The sequence below is a fragment of the Lynx canadensis genome, chromosome C1, assembly GCF_007474595.2.
Source record: "Lynx canadensis isolate LIC74 chromosome C1, mLynCan4.pri.v2, whole genome shotgun sequence".
Taxonomy (NCBI): Eukaryota; Metazoa; Chordata; class Mammalia; order Carnivora; family Felidae; genus Lynx; species Lynx canadensis.
In genome coordinates this window covers 174,907,163-174,932,375 of record NC_044310.1, presented here as the reverse complement: position 1 = coordinate 174,932,375, position 25,213 = coordinate 174,907,163, and the positions used below count along the sequence as shown (strand labels likewise).

Below are 25,213 nucleotides of genomic sequence, written 5' to 3'. Positions count from 1 at the left end.
ATTGTTTAATACACTTTCTTTTTTCCTGCCACTTGCAGCTGAAATAATCTTGACATATATATTCCAGATAAAGGAAGGAAGTAGCTTGTACAAAAAACACAGTGGTGAGAATAAACTTGGCATGTTCAGAGAAGAGTAAGGATGTTATCAGGAAGTTACAAAAGAATAAAGATGAACTCAAGTCGTTCTGGGCACTGATGAGAAAGAAGGGATGGCTGCAAATGTAGATAGACTAAGGGAATGAAAGTTCAGTTCAATGGAATTAAGTTCTTAAAGAGTCAACATAATGTGGAATTTAGGGTTACAGAAATTTTTTTTTCTCAGACAGAGAAGTTTCTAGTGACCTTACAAGCCTGATAAGGATGTAGGTTAAGGGTAGCACAGGGGAATGATGTAGGGATTCATATTGCCAAATGGCTTATGGAATGTGGGACATAAGAATAGCTTCTCCTGGAAAGGATTCCACTGTAAGGATCATTTCAAGGGAAGATTTATATTTCAGTTGAGGCCGAAGAGTGGAGATGGAGGGTTCTGTGAAAAGTTCATGAGAGTTCATAAGAGACCTTAGTAAACAGTGAGTGTGGTTTCCAGAGAGCAGAATGGAAAGTGTTTTCAGAAAAGATAGGACTTGGATAAGTCAGAGAAAAGAAGGCAGAAAACTCCTAAATATATGTAGTGAAGGAAATAGTATCAGTGGGGGACACTAACAAGGATTGAAGGGATGTGAGCCATGGAATAAACAGCTGACTTTGAAATATTACGTGACCCTGCCATTTCAGTGTAAGCAGAGCTTTTGTTGGTCTTGAGCATGAGAAGACTAGCAAATAGGTTTTCAAAGAGAAATTAATGAAGAGGTTGTTATGAAAAATCCAAAGAAATCCTTTGTCAATTGTGCAGTGGACTGAATTAGTTTCTAGAACCCCTTCTTAGTGCAGAAACAGCAGGAGCCTCAATAGATGGGCAAACTCAGGATAATTAAGCTCCTAAGGAGACGGTAATTTTATTGTACAGGAGAATAGGCTTAGTTCTCAAGGAGAAGCATCAGCCACCCCACAGGATTTGAGGCTTTGGACTCTGTGTGGAACATACAGCATTTTTTTTTAAGGGCAGATTATGTTCTTTTGAAATAGTTAAGATAACCAAGGAGGTAAAATAAGCTTTTCAAACAACTATCAATCCTTGAACAAAAGTTCATTTTCATTTTTTGGTTATCTTACCTATATGTCCAGTGGAGAGAATCTTTTAGCATCTGAAAATGTTTTCCTTTAAAGAAGTTTATACATAAATATTCTTCCCTGTGTAAAAATGTGTTTTAAAACTGTTTTTAAAACTTGCTTATTTCTTTACAACACTCATGATACTGAAAAGACTATAGAACAAACAAAGACTCATAGTTTAAAATTAGTTTACTGAGTTGGGGTGCCTGGATGGCTCAGGTGGTAAAGCTTCTGACTCTTGATTTCAACTCAGGTCATGATCTCGCGGTTGTGGGATTCAGCCTCATATTGGGCTCTGTGCTGAGCATTGAGCCTGCTTAAGAGTCTTTCTCCCTCTCTGCTCCTCTCCCCTGCTTGCATGCACACACTCTCTCTCAAATAAGTTAATAAACATTAAAAAATATAATTAGCTTACTGAGTGAAAAAATATATTTTATTATAAACTCATAACTAAAGAAGAGTATAAGTTACTATAATCAAAAGATGCACATAAGGAGAACTGGGTAATTAAGTACTTTGAATGTAGACACAAGACTTGGGGATTTAAAATACCTGACATATATTTTACAGAATAGTTTTTACAAATAAAGAAATAAATGACACAGTGAAGAAAAAAGTTTTACATAATGAAGGTATTTCTGGAAAGTTTTCTACTTCCCTCTATATATTCTAGTAGTTTTAAATTATGATTATGCTGTTCCCATTGCCTCAAATATTTTTTTTTCCTTTGTGACTCTATCAAACATGTATGAATTTCTCAAAGCTTAAAATTTTTCTAACTTAAGTGCATCAACGTATTAATCCTTTTTAAAGTGTAAATGTTTTATGTGTATAAGTTTTACCTTAGCTATGCTGTGCTTACATCTTTAGCTCTATTAGGAGATAATAGTAATTTGCTATTGATACACATGGTATATACAAAAACAAAACAAAACAAAACAAACAAACAAACACAAAAAACAAGAGAACTAACACCCAAGTTGTATTTGTACTCATTAAAGATTTTGAGTGTGCCATTGATTTTCTTACTGGTCAGTGCTCTTTTACAATTATATATACAATGGCTCAAATAAAGTCAGCATATTTCCCTTCAGAGGCACCAAAGGGAATGATCCAGAATCATTCATTGTTAAGAGTTTGCCTTATATCCTACTGGTATCTTTGATTAAACTTGAAAACAGCCTAGGACACTATTTTTGCTAGTAGTAGCAAATGCCTCTGATTTCAGGCGATTCTCTGATCAAATTAGTTTGAGTAAAGTTAATTTAGCTGGGTTTATAGGATTTGGACTCTCAGGATAAGTAGTTATTTCAGTGCCATACACACTTCTTTTGCAGTGGTTAATAAGCACCTAATAGAATAATGGATTTCTAAGGGTCAGTCTATAAACATTTGTTGTGTCTCTAAATGACAGATCTTTGGGACTTGAAGCTTCTGTTCATAGGAAATTTGATAAAAATTAATTATTATGACATGTTTAATCAATTAAAAGTGTTTAGTTTAAAAATCTAATGGAAAATTCCTTTAGGTGAATATTATTTGAAGCAAGAGTATTGAATATTGTTGCTTGAAATGTTAATAATAATGTAGGGAATTAGGTCCCTTTGGAACTATAGTAAAACCTTGGATTGCGAGTAACTTGCTCTGCGAGTGTTCCACAAGACGAGCAAACATTTCTAATACATTTTAACTTGATAAGTGAGTGATGTCTTGCAATACAAATAGTACATGATGCCGAACATCACATGATCACAACTGAGCCAATGATTCTTCTCTCTCTCTCTCTCTCTCTCTGCGGAATTGTGGGTGATTGTTTCCCATGCTCAGATGCTCGGTTTCAGGCTGCGGTGTTTGGCAGAAATCAGATTTTTCAGAACATTGGAAGGTGCCCGCAACAGACACTAGTGTATTTTTATCACTTCAAGGTCCTTTGCTTTTCCATACAAGAGTAAACTTAGGAATGTTTTGCTTCACTCTAGGTCAGGCCGCCTGCAGATATAGATCCTTTCCTCTGCTGCCTTATTGCCAGTTACATTAAATACAGTATATGCTGAGTTTATTAATACTGTACTGTAGTCAACATCTGTGTAAGCGTACACAATGGTCCCCATGCAGAAAAAGGTTGAAAAGAAAGGCAGTAAGAAGAAGGAGATGATTATAGTAGAGGTTAAGAAGGAAACCATCAAGAATTGTGAACAAGGTATGCAAGTGGCCAAAATTGCAAGATTTTATAAGAAGTCTACATCTGCATCTTGTCTGCAGAAGATGGGGAGAAAAGGCATTTTCTCACTTCAAATGAGATTAAGGAGATGTGTAAAATGTGGGAAACAGTGCAAAATTTTGTAGAAAAGCACCACCCAAATAAGGCTATAGCAGTGGGAGTGATGAATCTGTTTAACAACAATGCAATGTCACATTTCTGTGAAATCCTCAAAAGGAGGCAAAATCAAGTGTCATTGGATAGGTTCCATGTTAAAGCTGCACGAAAAGTTAAAGATTCCATTGTGCGTGATTAATAGCAGTGATTCCGTTAGTGATAGTGAAAGTCATCCTACACAATAACCCTCCTCTCTCGTCTCTCTCACATCAGCCATGAAGGTTTTCAACAAAAAAATACAGGTTAATTTATTTTTCTCTATATTTTATATTTTCTTTATTATTCTGCATTATATTACAGTATTGAAATCATTTTTATATGAATATTTTTGGGTTGTGGAATTAATCATCTGAGTTTCCATTATTTCTTATGGGGAAATTTGCCTTGATATACAAGGGCTTTGGGTTACAAGAATATTTCCAGAATGAATTATGCTTGCAAACCAAAGTTTTGTTGTATTTGTGAAGTAAAATCTCAGTGATAGCGTTTAGGGAAATTAAATAGTTGAAATAAGGTTTGGAGTATGTTTTGGTTCATGGTATATTTTTTCTATGAATGAAGAGTGAAACCTTTTTGGGCAAAATTGAGTGGTCAATAATGACAAGTGGAAGACCATTAATGATGAGCAGTTGATTGTTATGATGTAATAAGTCTATAAAAGAATTACAAGAAGAGATAGTAATGTATCACTGTTTTTAGTCTCTTTCTGGATGAGCCTCTCTGTTTCTTTATCTTAGGGTTTAATTTTTATTCCTCATTTTTTGGCATGAATCACAATCTTCCCTTTACTCTATATTGTCCCCTTTTCAAAAGTGTCTTCTTATTAATTATTTTATTCATTCATTCCAAATTTATTGGCTTCTCCTATTTGCCGACATTCTTCTAAGCACTGAAACTCTAGACATACAAGACTTCATGGAGTTCTTCCTGTCCTACATTTGCTGTAATGTTCAACTCAATCAACTAAGCAAACAGTTGCTATTATTTCCTATGTATAAGTCCCTATCCTGAGGGAAGCCAATATGTAGCACCATCAGTGACCTTAGGAAACATATTTAGGTTGCAGAGACCAACATTTAAAAACATATAAAGCATGGTATAATAACTGGTAAGATGGATGTTTATTTAATTTATGGGGGTTCTGAGAAGAGATCTAACTTTATACCATTGACAGCAAGGTAGAGAGAAACTACATCTGACACTGATGTTTCATTTCCTATAATGTATACATATCCGACAAAGACCTAATGCTTTGTTGTCTTTTTGCTGATGTAATTTCTCCTTAGTGATTTAGCCAATCAAGCATTATGTATTAATTCATTCATTCAAGAAATATTTATTGAGCACATACTATATCAGGCACTATTCTAGGTTCTGGGCATATAGCAATATACACAATGAGCAAAAATCTACCTTCAAAGAAGTTATATTTCTAGTTAATTGGACAATTAACAAATACATAAAACATAGCATATCAAATAAGATAGGGGCTATGGAGAAAAATAAAGCACAGAAGAGAGACAAGAAGTCTTAGGGTTAGGGTAGGCCTCCTTTACCTAGGACGATTAAGAAAGTCCTGATTGAGCCGGCACCTGGGTGGCTCAGTTGGTTAAGTGGTCCAACTTCAGCTCAGGTCATGATCTCATGGTTGGTAAGTCTGAGCCATTCATCGTGCTCTCTGCTGTCAACACAGAGCCTACTTCAGATCCTCTGTCTCCCTCTCTCTGCCCTCCCCTGCTCTCTCTCTCTCTCTCTCAAAATAAAATAAACATTACAAAGAAAAAAGTCCTGATTGATAAAGTGACATTTGTGCAAAAACTTCAAAGTGGTAAGGAAATGAGCAATGCAAGTATCTGGAGGAATAAGGTGTGCAATGCAAGGTGTGTAAATAAGCAATGCAAATATCTGGAGGTGTGAACATGCCTGATGTGTTCAAGGAACTGTAAGGTTTTGTGGCAGTGGCAGACAGGAGAATTTTTTTTAATGTTTATTCGTTTTTGAGAGAGAGAGGTGGGGGGAGGGGGGGCAGAGAGAGAGGGACAGAGGATCCGAAGTGGGCTCTCAGCTGACAGCAGCAAGCTTGATGTGGGGCTTGAACTCAAGTATCAGGAGATCATGACCTGACCCAAAGTCAGACACTCAACCAACTGAGCCACCTAGGCACCCCAGAGACGAGGATTTTTTAAAATGAAGTTACAGAGAAACAGAGAATCAGATATTATAATTGGGGTAATGGCACCATGGACTGTTCAGAACAGGAGAAAGAGGATAACTATGACCAGTATGAGGTCAGTTATCATCTCTTGGTCAACATAATGAAGATCCAAACTTGAGTTTAAGTTGTAGTCAGGGATTTGTCCTTCACAGAGACAGTAATTCAGTCTAGAGCAAAATTAACCCAATTTTCCCATTTTTAGAGAGTACAAAAAGAGCTTAGAGTCAGGAAGTCTGTTCTATTTCTATTTCTATTCTGGATCCAACTAGCTGGGTAACCTGGAACTGATAAATTAAAGTCTCTGGGTTTCTCTTTTGTTTTCCTTTAAAATGAAGGGATGTTTGCTAGATGCTATCTAAGCTTTAAAAATTCAATTCAAGGATAACTGGCAAGCAAATCCAACCTGATGCTGCAAACAGAGCTTTATTGTTTTTTTGAGGGCCCAGAATATCAGGTTTGTGTTTACATTTATTTTTTTAAAATAATCATGGCAATTTTCATAAAATAACAGTATTCTCTATTCATTCCCTGGTTGCTGAGAGGGGGCTTTTCCCCTGGCTAATCTTCCAGCCTGTGTTCTGAATGCCACAGGGTTGAAAACACAGAATGGCAAGTCCAGAGGCATTCTTGGGGATCTCTGCACTTAAATGCTCATCCACTGTTCATTAACATCTGGCGCATCAGCATGAATTGCTGCCATTCAAAAATATAGAGAGAAGATTGCTGTGGAGTTGTGGTCTCTGCCTCATTGTTTTCCAGAATGAGCCTAAGCAGAACTTGTTAGTATCTCTGCTGGGTCAAAGGCTTCCATGGTTACTGGAAAATGTGGAAATATATTGCATTTTCTATGAAGTCATGATTTTACAAAATGAATTTACTATACGCCACTGTTCAGTATGAAAAGGAAGGGCTTATGCTCTGAGTTCCTAACCAAGTGAAATCTCTTAACTGCTTATTTTTTAGTGTTTGTAGATAGAGATTATCAATTTTCATTATACTATTTTCAGAAGATTTTTAGAAAGCAAAGCAACAGATTCTAAGGCTTATGGAAATCATAAATGTTTACTAAAAAACATAGTGAGGGACTTCATGAATAGAAAATTACTTGCTCTAGAAACAGAAAAATCATCAAATAAAAGTGTTATTTTATAAGAAAAGAAAAATTATCAGCTCCTGAAAAAAAAATAACCCAACACAGAGAAATGGAGATGGCAAATTAGGAAAATAACTGAACTGGACTGTATTTCTACAGTTTAAAGGATGTCAATCAAATATATTAACAGAAAATGTAAATGAAAAGAAATAACTTAAGTGCTTAACTGTAACAAAATAATCAAGCAAAATAACCCGAAGAACTCAATGAAGAGTTAAAAATATGGCGCATAATCTCTGGGGGCAAAATCTTACTTTTTTCATAGAAAAAAATCATAAATAACTATTTGATTTCTGTAATTTTATTTTACTTATCTTCTAAGAATAAACATATTCTATATTTTATGATCTAGAATTCAGAAGTTTAAAAATCATGGTCACACATGAGTTAGTGTGTAATCCGGGCTGGGTTTTCAGTGTTATGTTTCAAGAAGGGCTTTTTCTTTCTTATTTTCAACTGTAATTTATACCTAATTCATCACTGAATAATCCAAGCCCCCAGATGAAATATTATAGCATGTAGCTGACTCATAAGATGGAAGATACTGCTCTAACTTTAGTTAATTATTTTTCCTGACCTATGAAGGAAGACTACATTATTTTGAAGGCCTTATTGATACCATTGTGGTCATGAGTTTGAGTGCCAGAGTCTCAACCAGTGAGTCACATCCCTAAGCTACACCAATATCCTCCTAAAGGGGTCACAATGTAAGATATGAAACAATATCAATGACTTATTGTTAATTTACCCTTTTGATTCTGCAGTGAATCCCAGAGTGCATGTTTTGCTGACCCTGAGGGCGAAGGACAGCACAGAGAGGATTTAGTGACTAAAACTTCAGCACCTCATTGAAAGACAGCAATTGCCATTTTGGTTTTTTTCCACAGGATAAAACTGGAGTGATTCTCTCCTTCCCCTTTTAAAATTCCCACACCACTGTCCAGAAGTTTTCTTCACATCACATTTCTTCTTGGAACTGCAAAAACAATATGTGCATTAGCCTTTGCTAATGAAAAATGAGAGAATGGAAAACAAAGGGAGAAAATGGAAGAAAATATGAGGTATGAATGAAAAATTTGGTGACTGATTAAAAGCAGAGAATCCAGGGAAGATAGCGATCAATGGTAATACCAGAAGCAGGGGACTTTGAGAGAAGGGTGACAGTAATGTAGAAACTGAGAAGAAAGCTGGCTTTAGGGAAATAGGAAAATATTGAAAGAGCAATGTTTTGATTCAAGAAAGAACAAAGCAGGGCTGAGCTAAACTGCCTAGTATTTCTTTTTCAGCACAGTTATTCAAATGAACTTCCAGTAGATTCCTCTTATGCCTTGAGTTAATTATTAGATTGCTTTATGTAGTGAGACTTAATTGCATCACTTCCCATAGTTATCATTAAGGTGATTGCTGCCAAACTGAGTGAAGCATGATGACTACCCTGATTTGGGTAAATATGACCTAAGACTTAAAGGTGAAGGCTTGATAAGACAAAGAAGTTCCAAGAAGGAAGAAGCAGAGCAGAGAAAATTAGAAATATTATCATCAGGCCAAATGTAACATTTTATGCTCATTTTTTATTCTGTACTGTCTATTGAAGGCTTGTCAATTATTTCCTCCTACATGTGTTAGAATTTATTCTCTATTTTTGCTTCCCTTGGTAATCTGCTGAAAGATTATGTCATTGGACATTGATCCAGTTCCAATGACTTCTGAAGCTGAGCAAATTGTTTGGGAATAATTTGAAAGCTATGCCATTGGAGATATTACAAGAGGTATGGCCTCCTCAGGAATTCAAGCCAAAGCTTGATTCATGTGAATGGCATTCCCTTCCACCTGACCTATCACTTGGGGACAAAAAGAGATAGCTTGTGGAGGGACTGCTGTAGACACGGATGTGATGTCAACTCCTATGGAAAACACATGGCTGATGCTGCCTTTCTGAAAGGTATGATCTCTGACGTAAACTATTCTGACTAGACCGTTTTAAATGTGACCAGAGGTGTCTGAATGTGAGCTGAGACTAAGAAGCCCCCTGGTGAGCAATGCAAAGCCAAAGTGGGAAAATATTTTTTTCCGTTTTCTCCTGCTCCTTCAACAAAGAAGATTTTTCTTTTCAGTTTTAAAGCTGCTATTATTCTTTGATGGTATCATCTTAAAGGACGATCTCAATGTGTCTAATTAGTCTGAGGAAACTTATTCTTTCACTAGATTTGTTACCGTATTGGATGTAAAAATTTTCCTTCACATCAAAAAGTTGCCAAAGTCGTAAAAAGACAACTGATTGAACAATTAAATTATTTTCCCTTTATTGCACAAGGCTCAATTAATGACTCTCTCCATTTACTAGCAAACCAACATTAAAAGACATGCAAGTCATTTTCTTCTTTTACTATTTGTTCCTTAATGTCCATCCTTACTCCAATTTCCACCCCTGTCATAATATACTCTGTAATGTTTTCAAAATATGTAGATGTGTATGGGTGTGTGTGTGTGTGTGTGTGTGTGTGTGTGTGTGTAAATATACGTGGAGAGAGAGAGAGAGGGTGGAGGGAGAGAAAGAGATGTTTAGGGGCATGTGTTATTCATTTGTATAAGTGTATAGGCCTCATTACCAATTATAACAGAACTACAAATTTTTTAGAAATTAATCAAACAAGAATGACCAAGACCATTATGAAAGATAATTTTAATTGAAAATATAAACCTAATTCCTGCATGTATAAAAACAATACTGTGTCCCCATGAATGGCATATTTAATAGCATAAAGATGTCAATTCTTTCAAATTAATCCCGTAAGATGATAGAATTCCAATAACAATTGCATTAAAAGTTCCAGCTTATGGAATGGCAGAATTAAGTTCCTTATAAGAAATTATGAGTTATAAGAAGCATTTAATTTTTTATTGCAAGCCTGCAGAGTTAGATTTTACTTCACTTGTTACCATTATTTTGCCCAATGTACACGTTATGGGTTGAATTTTGTCCCCACATCAAAAAGACATGTTGAAGTCCTAACCCCTAGCAAAGCAGAATGTTACCTTACTTGGAAATATTTTTTTTCCAGCTTCATTGACATACAATTGACCTATAACACTGTGTAAGTTTAAAGCGTACAATATTATGATTTGATACATGTATATGTTGAAAAATGTTTACCACAGTAAGGTTGGTTAGCACATTCTTCATCTCATATAATTAGCATTTACTGCTGTTGTTGTTTTGATGAGAATATTGAAGCCCTAATCTCATGGCAACTTTCAAGCATACAATAAAGACTATAGTCACCATACTGTACATTAGACCCTCAGAACTTATTCATCTTATACTTGGAATTTTATACCCTTTGACCAATACCTCCCCATTTCCCTCACCCTTCAGTCCCTGGTAACTATCTTTCCATCTGTTTCCATGAGTTTGGTGTAATAATTTAATAACATTGAATTTTATAATAGTAATTATTATATAATAATATATATAATGTTATATACTATAATAGTATAATAATAATTTTTCCTTTAATGAATGATTACTTTTAAAATGGAGTAACTGGAGAAAGCCAAAACAGAATATCCTCACCCAAAAGTAAATTGTCCTTCTACAAAATCACCCATTAGGCTAACTTTTCCTTTCATCATTGGTAGGACCATTTTGATAATTTTGGTACACAGAATAGCATTCATCTGCTACTTAATAGAGTAATATACTATCAATATCACATAAGTAATCTGACTGGATCCATGATGTATTTATCCATGAAGCAAAGCTTTTTTCATATTGCTAAATTAAAATAGTTTAGGTAACCAACTAAATCTATTGATTTTCATTATTTATACTTACTTTGTACATTATGTTCATGTCTAAAAATATAGGAAAATGATAAAGATGGCAATTAAGTATAGAATTTATCACACTTGTAAGTATAATTGAAATATGAAATAAAGTACTACAGTGCAAACGCAAATGGTCTTTGCAGTTTTGAAGTTAAATTGTTTATTTGTTTGTGACACCGTGGGAGAGGGGTCCTTTGCTTCCCTGAGAGTGAGGTTTTTTAGTCTTTTCTGTTTCTAGTGCACCATAGGGGATCTGAAATCCCCTTTAGTCTACCTGAGACTGAGAACTCCCAGTGATCAGGAAATAGGTACTATTTAATTTATTTCCTTATTTTTCTGTTAACTGCTATTATGTCTACCTGGGGGGAAAACAAAACGAAATGAAACCAGCCAACCAACAATAAACAACTGTACTATATGGAGCTTAAGAAGTCCTTTAACTGAAAGGTGCTATACATAGCCCCAAAGCAGCTCAGAACAGATATTGGACCTGTCCCTTTATTTAACATGATGTGGAATGGTCTGTGTCAGGGTAAGTGGCATGGGAAAAATTAATCTCCCTGGGGGTCTGTCTACTCAAGGACAAAGAAATTGCCTGAGGAAAAATAAACACAGCCTGAAATAAAAGAGTAAAGAAGTATGAGTTTGGTTTAAAGATACTGCATCAGTATCAGAAAACTGATTTGAGGTAAAGCTGTAGGCTCTCATTAGATTATTGTGTGTACCACATCCATGGACTTAGGTCTATACTCCAAGGAGAGAAAGCTGCAAGAAAAGAAAAAGAAAAGCTCTAGTGGAAGTGGCTTTATATTTTACATGAGACACACAAACCCTACTGGTGTCTTTTAAAGCCAAAGAGCAACATTTGAACTGTAGGTGCGGTGCTTAATGTCTACTCAAACAGGCTTACATTTAGGATGAGATTAGGCATCAGGTGTTGGTGCCTTCAACATGAATGGTGCTGCTTTTGGTGCAGGTCTTTATGGCTTTGGCGGTAGACAGCAGGTGGAAATGGAGCGGGAGCGTCAAAACCCACAGATACAGCAGGGGATAACCAAGATGAATATTTGGTAAACACATAAAAGACATTATCCTAAAGATAATGAAAACTCTCAGGGAGGATTTTGAGGGGAGTTGGAATTCTTGCAGAGAAGCAAAGAAAAAACAGATTTTTAAATGTTAATATGATATTACTATGCCCAGGTTGGTGTCATCTAAACACAACAAAGCTGCTGACTTGATATAATTACATATGAAAGTTTGGAAAATAGAAAAAAAATAGAGGGAAGGAAAAAGCCGTCTATTTTCCTACAGGTAGAATCTTTGGGTAGTTTATGGAGAAATAGATTCAGATCAAGGGAGACATCAGAACCATGTAGTTGCTACTAAACCATTTGTTTATTTATTTATTTTTTAATACTTTATTTATTTTTGGCAGAGTGCAAGTGGGGGAGGGGCACAGAGGGGGGTACAGAGGATCTGAGGCAGGCTCTGTGCTGACAGCAGCCAAGCTGATGTGGGGCTCAAACTCACAAACTATGAGATCGTGACCTGAGTGGAAGTCGAACGCCCCAGGTGTGCACATGCATGAGCTCTCTCTGTCTCTCTCTCAAAATAAATTAAAAAAAAAAAAAACTTTAAAAAAATAGAGAGATAAAGTTTATCAAATAAGTGTAAAAGGATGAAGATGGTTAAGCAATGCAAATTCCTGAGGCAAATAACATTGAGGTGAAGAGCAGTTTAAAAATAATCACACCCACATATTTGAATATAGACGAGAGACTAACAAGTCATTCTTTGTTTCCAATATGAAACAAAGAAGTAGACACATGTCAAGGGATGATATGTCTGAAGTTCAGATCCATGTCTGCCTGTTGGCCATACCCACAAGCTGCCTCAGACTGACAGGCCACATTCATTCCCTCACAGCTATTCAGACCTCCATTTCCAACACAGGTGATTAGCCTCACTTTAAACAATTTTTGTTTTATTATTCCTGAGAAATTGAAGATAAATAAATTGAATTTTAAAGAATGATCAAATGCAACTGCAAATGCACCAGGTGATCTGCTTTTCTTAACATTCTTTTATAGTATAAGCATTTACTTATGCGCTTTATAATTTTTTAGTTTGTATAATGGGATTTGGAATGCACTGCAACCTCTAAAATTATGTCTACTCAAGAGGCTAAAGAAGAAAGATTAGCAACAAGAACTTCGAAGGGAAAAATGCACAGTTTTTTTGTTCCTTTACTCAGAAAATATACCCTGGCTCCCAAATGCCATATTATAAGAACTGTGCTTACACCAATTGTGTAGGAATAAATATGAAGCAAAGATGATGTGCATAGGTAATAAGAAAGAGGGAGAAAGAAAAACGTAACAGTCCCCTTTTCAAATGCTTATTATTGGTGTCTGGGGATCTACCTGGGGAAAACTCTAATAGAAGTAGAACTTATCAGCAAATTTAGAAATATTAGATCTATTATAAAGCCAGGTCTTCACAGACACAATTATTTCTATCCTTAGGGATAAATGAATCTTTGCCTAATGGTTTCATAAGAAAACATTTTGTTCAACTTCAAACCTCTCATAAACAGATATTTTCAAGCAGAGATAATAAGGAGAGGTTTTTTTGTTTTGTTTGCTTTTTGTACTTTAAAAATGCAGTGCACATATCTGAAGTAAATCCTCAGTACTCTACCAATAGACTATTATATTAAAAAATCTATTTTAAATGAAAGTATAGCAGAAATATAGCAGCTTTAAGGAGTATGTAAAATGTTCATGCTGCCTCTTGAATCTTAATTTTATAAAGGGAAATTGATGTTATTGTTCAGTCACCTAAATAATTATTTATATTGTTAACAGGGTAAATCATGATAAAACTAGAGCATTTTGAGCAACATTTACATACCAAAAAATGTAATATTCACCCTGTGAATTAAGCTATAAATATAGCACAAAAACAATTTTTGATAGACATAGCTGAAGTTATTATCCATGTGTACATTATTATCAGCCATAATATTTTCTTCACATAGGTTGGCAGAACCTATGTGGAAATCGGTCTTTGTCTTACCCTCCAACTTTTAGTAAGTAGAGGAATCAGACCAAGAAACCTGTATCAATGATTCAAAATGTAGCCATGGCCTCATCCAAAAGAAGAATTCTAAACACCTTGTAGCTAACTGCAGTATCATTGGAATAGGTTTATGGTTCTCGGGTGGTTAATCTGGAGGTGACAAGATGGTCTTAATGTTTCCCTCAGCTTGAGTGAACTTTAGATGGGCTTCTTGACTCTAGGCCCAGACCTCTCCTTTCCTAGAGTATTTTATTTAGAAGGCCTGTAATAGTAAATTGTTTCTCTCCCCCAGAAGTTTTCACAACCCAGGGATATTTTTCTCAAGGACATGGTTGCTATCCCTTTGAAATGTAAACATCAAACTATTTCCTAATTTCTGTGGGAGAGTAGGAGCTAACTTAGGTGGATATCTTGCTGTAAGTTATAAAACTACTTCCTGTCACGAAGATATGGGAAGGTATGCTTTTCCTCTGGGTAAGACCCATGAAGATACCCTACCCCAGCTTTTCAAAAACTCTCCTGGTCTCCTGTTTAAATGGAGTTGAGTTCATACTGCATTCCATTCTCTCTTTTATTGCAACAGCCTTGAATAAATTCTTCCTTACCTGTTTGGTGCAATTTTTGCTTTGACAGAGAAAAAACTGCTCTTTCTCTATGATTATCCATACATCCATTACATCTATCACACTTTTCATCTTGTTAGAAGATGAGTTTAAGTGCTTAGACAAAATGATTCTCATCTCCTTTTTCCTGCCATAATCGTCAGGAACTATTATGCTTATAGAACAACTAATGAGCATTGATGGAAAAAAAAAAAATCACAAGACAATGTGATTAAATCCACTTTGAAAGCATGAGTTCTATTTTCTGTCAAGTCTTTACTATGTGTACAACTTTATTCTATAGCTTTGTTTAAAAACTTACATTATCTATAGTGTAGCACAATGACTGCTTAACTGTCCTTTTAGATTTATGAAATGAAATTCATAAATAATATGACCTATTATACTCAGAAGTTTTAAAAATCAGAAGACTAACATAAAAGAAAATTAAAAGGAAAGTTATTATACAATTAAATGCATTTTGCTTTATAAAAGATCATGACAACTAATACTAAAAGGCATAATGAAATAGATGGTTGCACCAATGTTTAATATTACTGTGATTGCAACAGCTATGAATGCAGACTGATACATGCGTGTCGGATTGATGACTCAATTAGTACAAGTAGCGTTGCCATTGGTGACATTATTTTTTGTAATTAAAGGAAATTCTAGATAGAGATTTGAACAAAGCAAGTATTGCCCTGACTCACATGTTGCTTGCATTTCTGGAAAATTAAGTGTTCCCTAAAGAGTTATAGAAATATGTTACGTTTTTATATAAAGCAGTAAGTACCCGTCACTAAGTACCCGTCAGTTATGTGGTAATGACAACCAAAATATCCCAAATCGTCCCCACCTCCACATAGGTAGAAACAGGATGATAACGTTTACAAGTGTTAGTATTTTAGAAAGTACTGTTTAAATTTTAATTACCAGAATCAGTGGTTTTCAGTTCAACTGTGGTTAATTAGCATTTGAAAGATTTTAATCAAAGGCCCACACTTCAGCCACAGGTCTAGCAAGCCTTCCAATTAGTGTTATCTAAATCTGCACTAGAGAATTTGTTAGTTAACAGAAGGAGTGGTAAAAAGAAATTTTCATTGGTAAAATGAGTATTGTATAAGATATGTGATTGCTCAAAAATAATGCACAAGCACGCACTGACAGGGTATCAAGATCTGGGGAGCTCAGCAATCTGAGAGCTTTGGAATAGCATCCTAATTCTAGAGCTCCATGAAGACCTGTCTCCTTTAACTTGGCTAGCCAACTTTCTCTTGATCTACCTACAAAGAATCATAAGAGATGATCATATTTTGCCAACCATTATTTGTTGAATTTGTCGTAGTTGAACTTTTCATCAAGATGCTAGTTGGTGTGCCTAAAAGGATGGAAAGCTGATATTTCATCTATTTTATATTAACATGGCTTTAGCTATTTTTGCACCTTCTTATAACCATGGAAAATTTCAGTCTGAGACTGTCATGGTAACATACTACCTTGTAGTGAGGTTCTGGTAGAGGAGAACTATAACTCCCACTTGCTTCAAATTGTTGACAGCTGCCAAATTGTCCTGGACAATTTGTAACAGCGATTCTCATTTTTGGATATTGATACCTGGGACACACCCAGGAGATTCTGATTGGTCTGGTGTGTGGTTTGAGCACTGGAATTAAAAAAAAAAAATCCAAGGGATTTTACTGGGAAATCTAAGTTGCAAACCACTGCCCTATGTCCCTCCTCCCCTCCTCTCCCCCCTCTCCTCCATGACACCTGGTTCAAAGCATTTCCTCTTTGTGCAAGTTTTGGTCTCTACTTTTTTTAAAAAAAAATTTTTAATGTTTCACCTATTTATCAGAGAATTGGGAATGCCCAGTAAGAATAGTTTAGTGCCCCTTTTTGCCTTAAGTTTCTCTGTCTTCATCCATCTAGCTGTGCAAACTGGAATGTCTTTTCCATAGGGTGAACACATTTATTCCTGTTCACTTAGACCCACAGCCTCCTACATTTTGTAGCATAGTGTTCCTTAAAGTTTGGTTCCTGGGCCAACAGTATTAGTACCATTTGGGAACATTTTCAGAAATTCGGAATCCTGTGCCCCAGTCGAAATGGGTTATATTACTGTAACGCCAAAATATGTCCATGGGCTTAGAGAGGAGCTAGCTTAAATTTTTTGCCCCTTCTTAAATTTCTTGGCATGTAATTGATTACTGAGGCATAAGTGGATAAACTCTCTTTTAAAATTATCAAGGTAATATGTGTAAATGATTAACACTGATTAAATGGTTATAATAGAGTGGTGCCGGGGTGACTCAGTTAAGTGCCTGACTTTGGCTCAGGTCATGATCTCATGATTGGTGGGTTAGAGCTGCATCAAGCTCTGTGTCGTCCTCAGAGCCTGGAGACTGCTTCAGGTTCTGTGTTTCCCTCTCCCTCTGCCCTCTCCCAACTCGTGCTCTGTGTCTTTCTCTCTCTCAAAAATAAATAAACATTAAAAAGAGGTAAAAAAATTAAAAAAATAACGATCAATGACTTTCTCTTTCATCTTTCTCCACTTCACCACTGTGCTGTAGAGGAAAACACTTCTAAACTCTTTTTATTTTAGTTCTTTCCTAGTTGCCTATATATTTCAGTACAATTCTTTTTTTTTTTTTAATGTTTATTTATTTATTTTGAGAGAGACAGAGAGAGGGAAAGAGGGAGAGAGAATCCCAAGCAGGATCCATGCTATCAGTGCAGAGCCTGATGCAGGGCTCAATCTCACAAACTGTGAGATCATGACCTGAGCTGAAATCAAGAGTCAGATGCTTAACCGACTGAGCCTACCCAGGCTCCCCTCTCAGTACAATTCTTAAGACTCTTTTCTACAATTCATTAATAATTTACAGTGTAGTAATTTCCTAATAAAATACATGAAGATTGAGCTATTTACATTTTCACCTCCTCTTTCCCCTCCCATATATGATAGCTGTTATCAGTCTTTTTAACAATTGGCTACATTTGAAATTAAAAATGCTTATTCTATGATTTCTTTTCCACCAACTTTTGCCTGTACGTCTTGTTTTTGTGTTTTTGTATTTCCTGTTTTTGTGGTTTGGGAGCCCTTCTGGTCCCTCCACTTCCCTTCCCATTCATTCTTCTTGCCAGTATGGACAATACACAAAGCTGCAACATTTATACTGTATCCCCTAAGAGAATTAACCTTCCAATATATTGTAAATAGGTGTTTTCTAAAAGTTGAGAAATCTATTAACTACATTAATAACATAAATCTACATATATATGGATCTTCACAAACACCAGTTTTGTGCTGATTACACTTCCTTCTCTACATTTTCAACATCCCAATGATTCAGCTGGTATATAAAATAGCATATTTCTAGTATCAAGGTCAAAGGTAGTTTTCTTTCTTAACTACCATCCATTGCTCATAATCATGGCTCATTGTCATTTTAGATTTCAGTTTTCATTTTACATTTAAATAGAGTCAGTCTCATTGTCAGTCTATTTACCACAAATTCCACAAATTCTCTAATTCAAAAAAATCTATTTTGATTTGTTAATTGCTTGGACTTTTAGCTATTTTATTTAAGAAATGCTTGTGGCTGTTATAGTTCCTATATTCATTCATGCTTGACAATGTCTTCCTGACATTAGCTTACTTCTCTATCATCTACCTTTTTATCATCTACTTTTCCCTGTTTCATAAATTGTTTTCTTCTGTCTTTTTTAAGCCCTACGCAGCTCTCTGTCCCTGTCTTCGGCTCCCCTCCCGCCTTTTGTATATTTGAATACTTTCAAGGCCACACCCTGGCTTGAATTCTCTTTAATGTTTATCTGCCTCATTCAGGACTCTGCCTTCCCTTCAGCCACAGATGGCAGGCTAGTTATTAATGTCCATACAGTTCCTGTAGTTGAAGGCCTGGCGGGGAAAGCTCTTCCGGCCCTCCTTGCATTTTTTTCTCTCCCGTGGGCAACCCAAGATGTGTTCTATGTTCTCAGGTAGGGAACGACAGCTGCTTAGAGATGGAAGCAGAGACTGCAGTTAAGCTGCCACAAGCCAAGGAATGCTGGGGCCTGCCTGAGGCTGGAAGAGGCAAGAGAAGGTCCTCCCTCAGAAATATGGGAGTGAGGCACGGCCTTACCAACACCTCGATTTTGGATTTCGAAATTTCAGAACGGTGAGACTATAAATATCTGTTGTTTGAAGCCACCCAGTTTGCGGTATTTTTTTCAGGGCAGCCCTAGGAAACTGATATAATGTTGATTTTTTTTTAAAATTTTTTTTAACGTTTATTTTATTTTTGAGACAGGGAGAGACAGCATGAACAGGGGAGGGTCAGAGAGAGAGGGAGACACAGAATCGGAAACAGGCTCCAGGCTCTGAGCTGTCAGCACAGAGCCCGACGCGGGGCTCGAACTCACAGACTGTGAGATCATGACCTGAGCCGAAGTCGGACGCTCAACCCACTGAGCCACCCAGGCGCCCCTGATTGATTTTTTTTTTTTTTTTTTTTTTTTTAAGAAATTTGGTTACAGAATACAGAATGCTTTTTGGTACTCTGATATCTTCAGTTACTCACATTTTTGTGTTTCTACCTTTCTCCATTGAATTTTACATAGAGTTAACCACATACTCTTTTTTTTCCCCTTCATCTCTAACTAAAGCATGTCTTCATTATCTTTGTCTCTAAGGAAGCGGTAATCAAATATCAAAGTCCCACAGTTGATAGGGATTTGAAATTTATAAGGAGAATGGTAGAAATAAATCTGGGGAGGACATCAAATAGGAATTTGAGTCATTATAATGAAAAGTAAGTGATAAAATGTATGACTTGGTGTCCATGTAGCTTTTTATTTATCCTATCTGAACAATTGATACAGGTCTTAAGAAATGGTATGCTTTATTTGGATTCACTTTTCTTTCATGATACAACACTTTATTTATTCATTATTATTTTTTAAGTTTATTTGTTTTGACAAAGAGAGAGATTGGGAGAGGGGCAGAGAGAGAGAGAGAGAGAGAGAGAGAGAGAGAGTCCCAAGCAGGCTCCATGCTGTCAGCTTAAAGCCTGCCATGAGGCTCTATCTCATGAAATATGAGATCACGACCTGAGCCAAAACCAAGAGTCAGAGGCTTAACAGACTGAGCCATCCAGGAGTCCCCATGATGCAACACTTTAAATAATGCCATATTGTTACAAATTATTTACTTAAAGTTGTAGTCCAATCAATTCTGAAACATGTTGACAGTGATTCTCTAAAGAAAAAAAAAGTATTAAAGATTCTAAATAATTTATACCTCAAATATGTAAGTGGACTGAAATTATTCCTTCAATAATGTCACTTTCAGTGATACTAAGATATGCTTTATGAGTAGGGGAAAAAAGGTTGTTGTAGTTAGTAAAATTAAAATTTGGATAGAAGGGATCTTGTACTTTGAACTTGGAACTTGTGTCTCACATAGTAGGGAAAAATACTTCGAAAGCTACCGTTATATGTAGTTATAACAAATATAAAAATATAGTTGAATGAGGACACAGGTATTAAACCCTGACCACAGTTAAGTAATTCAAAGAAATAATATCTTTGCTATTGTAAGATTTGAAGTTTGTTTCACTACTGATCATGGTTGATCAGAAAGTTAATTTTTTTTACAGCTTATCCATTTATTTAGAGAGACAGAGAGAGGGAGAGAGCACAAGCAGGGAGGAGCAGAGAGACAGAGAGAGAGAGAGAATCTCAAGGAGGCTCTGCACTGTCAGTGTGGAGCCCCACGGAGGGCTTGAACCCACAAATCCTGAGATCATGACCTGAATGGAAATCAAGAATTGGAAGCTTAACCAACTGAGCCACACAGGTGCTCCAGGAAATTAAGTTTTTGTTTTAATTAATTAATTTATTTTGAGAGACAGATAGAGAGCGAGCACACATGCAAGTGTCAGAGAGAGAGGGAGAGGGAGAGAATCCCAAGCAGGCTCTGTGCTGACAGCACACAGCCTGACTTGGGGCATGAAACCACGAACTATGAGATCATGACCTGAGCTGAAAGTCATACACTTAACCAACTGAGCCACCCTAGTGCCCCAGGAAATTAACTTTTAATTAACCCCTCTACTATACTTTTTTCTAGTCCCAAAGAAAGCATTGCATGTTGAAGTCCTAAACTTTAAGAGTTAGTTTTCAGAATTTCACTAAACAAATCATGATAAATTATAGTTCCTAGCCACATTAGGCATAAAAAACAAATGTTCTGATGGCAATTAAACACTTATAGAAATAATTATAACATTCTCCACTATGTTATAATGAAAATTATAAGGTAATAAGGAAAGAGAAAACATTTTTGGTTTATTTATAACACTTCTTGGAGGAACCAAAGGCATTCTAAGAATTCTTGTCATTTTCTCTTTGAAAAATGATGCATAATATAAAAGGCTAAGCACCATACCCCAGGGTTTTAGTAACTTCTACTAGAAAATAATAATTAGAAACAGTTTCAGCTTCTCATTATATTTTTTAAATAAATATATTATTTTAAATAAATCAAAGTAATGTTAATCACTTTGAACTTTGTAGAACTTTCAGGGAGTATAGTTGTATACATGCAATTTCATCACATTGTTACTGTTAAGAAATGTTGTATATTGATTTATTTCCCCCATAATTATTAGCTTTGGGAAAAACAGAATATAAAGTGTTATAAAAATCCATATTTATTATAACAGAATTAAAAAGAAAATGTGGCCATAGAGAAGTTTCTCAGCCTCTATTATGACTTAGCAAGATATTAGTGTATTCAGTTTTCTTTGTAACTCCTACAAAACATCTTTCAAAATTTGTTTTAAAAGTCAGTAATGTTTGATTTACTCATAATTTCTCTCATTGTTTTTACGCATTGTATGTATAACTGTCCCCAAATCTTGAAAAGAGTGGTATTTTGAGGAAATGTATTTTATTTCTAAGATATATGTATATAATTCACTTTTTCTTTTCCATATATCCAAGTTTTGATTGATGTATTTCTTTAGTTCACATATAATAAGGAAACTATATATATTTTCAAATAGCTGTAGAAAATTAACAAAATTGAAGAAAAATAACATAAAGAACAAAACACAATTCTCATTTTCTTTGAAAACATTTTTTTTGGTAATAGAATATATTTAAATAAATGTAAAAAGTGAATAAGATTGTAAAAACTGATATAATTTCTTCCATAAATGTTTGCTAGAATTCATCCAGTGAAGCCATCTGGTATTGGTGCTTTCTGTTTTAGAAGTTTATTAATTATTAATTTGATTTCTTTAATAGTTTAGGCCAACTTAGGTTGTCTATTTCTCCTTGTGTGAGTTTTATAGATTGTGTCTTTCAAGGAATTGGTCCATTTCATCCAAGTGGACACAGAGTTGTTAATAGTATTTCATTATTATTCTTTAATGTCCATGGGATCGGTTGTGATGGTCCTTCTTGGGTTTCTGATATTAGTAATTGTGCCATCTGTCTTTTTTTCTTTGTCTGGCTAGAGGTTTATCAATTTTATTGATCTTTTCAAATAATCAGATTTTGGTTTAATTTATCTATTAACTTCTTGTTTCCAATGTCATTGATTTCTGCTCTAATTTTTATTATTTCTTCTGCTTATTTTTGGACTTACTTTGTTCTCCTCTTTCACGTTTTCTAAGGTGGAAACTCAGATTATTGATTTTCAGATATTTCTTCTTTTCTAATATATGCATTCAGTGCTATAAATTGCCCTGATTTTGCTGCATCCTACAACTTTTAATAAGTTGTATATTCATTTAGTACAAAAATATTTCTAGGACACACATTAGCTGATATCACTGAGTCTATTTCTAAATATATTCTCTGCAAAGATAAATGCATTTTCTTTTTGCATTTACCTGATAATATTGGCTTGTATTCTCTTATCTCTTCATTATCTCACTGAAAATTTGGTAACAATTTTCAGTCTACATGTTCTCCTAACTTGTGTTCATGAAGAAAGACAAAATAGAAAGTGACACAGCCAAGATATAACAAGAGAAAATAAGGAGTTAGAGAAAGGAAAAATTGTTAAAGGGAAATTATAAAATAAATTTTCTAGTGTAGCAAATGAAAATTCTATTTATAACTTCTTGCTTTCTTTTTTTTTTTTAAATCGACACCTTTATTTATTTACTTTTCAGTTAGTTTAAATCCTTGAGGGGTACAGCATCACACGGATTCTGTGGCCAATGGCTTTAGCAGGAAGGTTGCTTCAGAATTTGGCACGAACCATGCCACTGTTTCCATGAGCACGAGTTACTTTTCCCCAGATTACTCTGGTTTTATTCAGTTTGCCACCAAGAGTCACTGTGTTGTTCTTTGCTTTGTACACATAAGCACATCTCTTGCCTAGATAGAATTCAGTTTCATCTCGAGCATAAACACCTTCAATTTTAAGAAGAGCTGTGTGCTCCCTCTGGTTCCGGAGACCCCGCTTATAGCCAGCAAAAATGGCTTTGGACCACAGCCTTCCAGACATATTTGTCGTTTCAGGAGTCCTGTTCCCAGCAGGCCTCCACAGGTTCCAAGATGGTGGAAAGAGAGCATAACTTTTTGCTTTCTAAGAAGAATGGATGCTATGAATGACAGAGACTTTCCACAGCAGCATGATGGGTGTGGGGATATAAGAAATAGGTAGGAGTTAGAGAACAACTCTTTGTAACAAATGGGAGAGAATTTTTAATAATAAAGGACTCTCAAAAAAAAATCAAGAATGAAGAAAACAGGAAAAAGCAAGGCTATACCCTATATGAGTAAAAGTGAAGTAAGCTAGAGATAGACTTCTTTTTGGTAGCAAGGTTACAGAGAGAAATTCGGAGGACAAGGATTTCTACAAAGGATTTCAAGAATCTGGCTATGGACTTTTGATAGATTTTATTTACAATACAAAATTATCACTAAATTGCACACTGCTTACTAGTATGTTTGTACAATGGGATCTAAGTAAGGGAACATGACAAGGCTGCTGACATCTGAGTTACTCATTTGCACTATAAAACAATTTAAAAGGAGTAGTTCCATATTTTGGCCACTGGTACATTCATTACGAGAAGTGTGTAGATGGAATTCTGCTTTCTGCAATAATGGATTAAGTGATCTGCACAAAATGTGTACATTTAATTAATTCACATTCGGATTAGTTTATTGTTTGTTTTATGATACCCTTTGATATTTCTTCATTTTAAGTGTGTTTCTCAAGTAAAATAAAACAAACATCCAACAATAAATATATGACTGCTGAGAAGTTTCTCTATTTGTATGGATTACAAGAGACATTTATGTGGGTTTTGACTTTGATTTGTACATCTTCAGCTTAGAGGATCTTCAGTGCAGCTGAAAAGTAACCAAATATTTTTTTTTTGAAACTAGATATTTTTACATAAGAACTACGGCCATAACTAGACCATGCTCCTCATTTTCTACTCTATTTATCTATTGACTTGAGCTTTCTCTCTCACTCTCCCTCTGCCCCTCTTCCCTGATGGTGCTCTTTCTCTCTATAAAAAAAAGAAAATAGTTAGTTACTTTCATAGTCTATGGCCATACCACCCTGAATGCATCTGATCTTGTTGATCTCAGAAGCTAAGCAGGGTTGGGTCTGGTTAGTACTTGGATGGGAAGAGTTACTTGGCATTTGTTAGAGTATACAGTTAGGCAGATATCACAACCTTCTTTTTTCAGAATGACAGAATGCATTATCTATAAGTTTCCTTATGGCTCTAATCATCTTCTATTTCATAACCCTTAATTCCCTAGCAAATTCTCACAAAATCCCCATTCTAATTAGTAGGCCCCAATACTTGCATTCTTGAAAATCCTACCAAGTTTGCTCTTAAATATTTATTGGAATGATCTGTTCCAGGTCTGTATGCACTAAGGAAGCCTAGATATTTTCTGAGATGCAAACATAAACACTTCCTTAGCTAATAGGGAAAATATTTTATGTGATTTGAAAATAAAACATGAAATGTACCAGCATGATTAAAGGAGTTTTCTTTATGTATCTGAAGAACATAAGATTAGGCAAAATGTATTTTTGCTTCATAATAATGTTAGCGGTATTTCATACTTCATTATCTGATCAAGATATCTCTTCAATGCTTGAAACTATTAATCCTTTTTTGAGAGTAATGTAAGCAGAAGGTGAAGTTTTATTAACTTTAGGAAAAACAATCGAAGAGTCAAACATGTATTGAAGAAAAATTCATTTTGCTTTTATTATTTGTGACATTTTAAAATGTTAAATGTTGGCTTGGCTAGTTATAAAGGGTGAACCAGAAAAACTGTCATCTAGCGTTAGGAAATCTAGAAATGGCTATATAAATACAACAGTATTCCAAAAACAAACAAAAAACCAAAAAACCAAAAAACAAAACCCCAAAATTTTGGGTTTTGGTGTGACAGTGTTTAGAAGAAAGATATACTTACTAATTTTTTATTGATATAAACAGAGGAAAAACAAAATGCAGTAAAGGTCCCACTAAGAGGAATTTGATTTTTGAAAGACTGACACACAGCAGAATAATGATTAGAATGATTACAGGATGCTGATAAAGTAATTTCAAAGTAATTCCTTCATGTTTGGTTTACTTTAAAACACTATATTGGGTAAATACATTGAGAGAAATATAATCAACAGTTCTCAGTGATATGAAATTATGACCTTAATTCATTTTATCAGCCTGCTGT

At 35.2% G+C, this 25,213-nt stretch overlaps 1 pseudogene; it reads right to left on the bottom strand.

The window, feature by feature from the left end:
* Window positions 1-22,663: 22,663 nt before the first annotated feature.
* On the bottom strand, window positions 22,664-23,067 carry LOC115520536 (annotated as a pseudogene).
* Between the last annotated feature and the right edge of the window lie 2,146 nt (window positions 23,068-25,213).